This window comes from Apium graveolens, chromosome 5 (assembly GCF_009905375.1).
Source record: "Apium graveolens cultivar Ventura chromosome 5, ASM990537v1, whole genome shotgun sequence".
NCBI classification, from domain to species: Eukaryota; Viridiplantae; Streptophyta; class Magnoliopsida; order Apiales; family Apiaceae; genus Apium; species Apium graveolens.
In genome coordinates this window covers 179384729-179387446 of record NC_133651.1, presented here as the reverse complement: position 1 = coordinate 179387446, position 2718 = coordinate 179384729, and the positions used below count along the sequence as shown (strand labels likewise).

Sequence of the window (2718 nt, the reverse complement as noted above, 5' to 3'; positions counted from 1 at the left end):
ACCCAAGATAATCGAATGGCATATTTAACTTCCTCTTCCACGGAGGTGCATTCAAAACCTGCATTTGCTCTGCTCTTTCTTCATCTTCAATAACTGATTCCCCTATTAAGGATCTCTCTAACGTTTCTGACTTTGGCAATTTCTCAAGTTCCGAATTCATGACAGAGTCGACCCACTCTACTTTAAAGTACTCCTCTTTAGCTGTGGGTAACTTTATTTCCTTGAACATATTAAAAGTGACCTTTTGATCTTGAACCTTCATCATAAGCTCTCCTTTTTGCACATCGATCAGAGTTCGGCCAGTAGCTAAGAATGGTCTCCCCAAGATAATGGGAATCTTCTTATCCTCCTCAAAGTCAAGAATTACAAAGTCAGCAGGAAAGATAAGTTTGTCCACCCCACAATTTGATAGACTCTTCCCCTTCTCTCATCATAAAGCTATCTTTCACTCACTTAACACTAACTCATCTTTCTACAAGCCAAAGAGCCCTTTCTTCGGCGACCAACACATCCTCCACAATGCCTCATGGATATGTAATAGAACGATCGGCCAACTGCAAAGACATATAGGTCGGCTTCGGATCCAGGTAAACCAAGCTTTTTGAAGATAGAAAACAGCATCAGATTGATGCTAGCTCCCAAATCACATAAACACTTGTCGAACGAAAAGTTTCCGATAGTACAAGGAATAGTGAAGCTTCCAGGATCTTTAAGCTTCGGAGGCAACTTCTGTTGCAGCACAGCACTGGTCCTCCATTAGAGCAATGGTCACTAAGTCATCGAGCTTCACTTTTCGAGAGAGAATACATTTCATAAACCTCACATAGCTAGGCATCTGTTCAAGAGCTTCAGCGAAAGGTATGTTGATATGAAGTTTCTTGAATACCTCCAGAAACTTAGCAAATTGCTTATCCAACTTCTGCTTCTACAGCCTTTTAGGAAAAGGAGGTGGAGGATAGACCTGTCTCTCCCCTGCATTACCCTCAGGACGAGTGTGTTCCATAGTTTTCTTCCTTGATTCCATTTCTGCTTCCTTCTACATATCTTCAGCCAAAACCTCAGATCCTAGAACTTGAGATTTGTCAGGGCTTGCAACCTTCCCAGACCTCAATGTAATTGCCTTAACCTGCTCTTCTGCTTCCCTCTTGCCTGGAACTTCCGCATCACTAGAAAGTGTTCCTGGTAGTCGATTCAATAAGGCGTTAGCAATTTGTCCTATCTGGTTCTTTAGAGTCTTGATAGAAATATCCTGTCTTTGGCATATAAGAGCCTGGTTTTTGTACATAAGCATCAACTCCTCCAATTCAGATTTTTCATTTGAAGATTGACTTGCATCATGAGTTTGTTGTTGAAGTTGGAGTTGTTATCTTGGTGCAGATTGTTGCTAAAAACCAGGAGGATTGAATTGCTTTTTCCCAAACTGCTGATAAGGTTGTTGTATCGCATTCTGATTGTTGCTCCAGCTGAAGTTAGGATGATTCCAGTTGTCAAGATGATAAGTGTTTGGAACTAGTTGCTGGGATCTCTGAAAGTTGCTCACAAACTGAGCTGAGTCACTAGATATAGCACATTGCTCCGTCGCATGCGGACCTGCACACAGCTCACAAACACTGGTTATCTACTTAACACCATAGTTAGCGAGAGAATCGATCTTCATAGACAATGCCTTTAGTTGAGCAGTGATAGCTATAGCTGTATCCACTTCAAGAATTCCTGCTACCTTGCTCTGTAGCGATCTCTGGGTTGCATACTGATACTCATTAGCAGTCATCAGTTTAATTAGCTCATAAGCTTCCTCATAGCTCTTTGCCCATAATGCTCCACCTGATGCTGCATCGAGCATGGGTCTTGACTGTGCTCCGAAACCATTATAAAAGCAATTGATCACCATCCAGTCAGGCATTCCATGATAAGGACACTTTCTAAGCATCTCCTAGGAGCGCTCCCAAGCTTCACATAGAGATTCTCCCTATTGCTGCGCAAATTGAGTAAAAGCATTCCTCATTACAGTTGTCTTCGCCATAGGGAATAATTTAGTAAGAAATTTTTGAGCAAGATCCTCCCAAGTAGTAATTAAACCAACTGTAGAGAGTGTAACCAGCTCTTAGCCTTGTCCCTCAGAGAGAAGGGAAGCAGTATCAGTTTCACAGCATCCTCAGACATACCATTGAACCTGAAGGTGTCGTAGATCTCTATGAAATCCCTAATGTGCGTATTGGGATCTTCCATTGGAGCACCCCCAAACTGAACTGAATTCTGTACCATCTGAATTATGTCAGGCTTGATCACAAAGGTATTAGTTGTGATAGCTGGCCTGACAATGCTAGATTGAATGTCATTGATCTTGGGTTGAGAAAAATCCATCAAGGATTTCGTTCGTGCTGCTGGATCTCCCATTGTAATGAGTACCTGAAACACAACAAGTAAACCATGAAAATAAAAGAGTCCGAGTCAGTGAACTTTAACGACCACTGATGACAAGCACATAAACTAAAAAATAACACCGAGTCCTCGGAAGCGGCGCCAAAACCTTGTTAGGGCGAAAGCACGTGCTAAAATTCACGCAAGTATACGCGTTCGAAAGTAGTAGAAGATATAAATCAGATTCATTCCCACAGAGACTCTTTGTTTAATTTAAGAATATGCACCTATGCAACAATGATATGGTTATTATCCATTGCTAAGACAAATAACAAGTTGAGATTATTTATAACTAAG

The 2718-nt window shown here is 41.4% G+C and overlaps 1 non-coding gene across 1 annotated transcript; it reads left to right on the top strand.

The window, feature by feature from the left end:
* Positions 1–1901: 1901 nt before the first annotated feature.
* Positions 1902–2008, top strand: LOC141662450 (small nucleolar RNA R71). Its single transcript, XR_012550566.1, has one exon. It is a non-coding gene; the product is annotated as a small nucleolar RNA R71 (small nucleolar RNA).
* Positions 2009–2718: the final 710 nt, after the last annotated feature.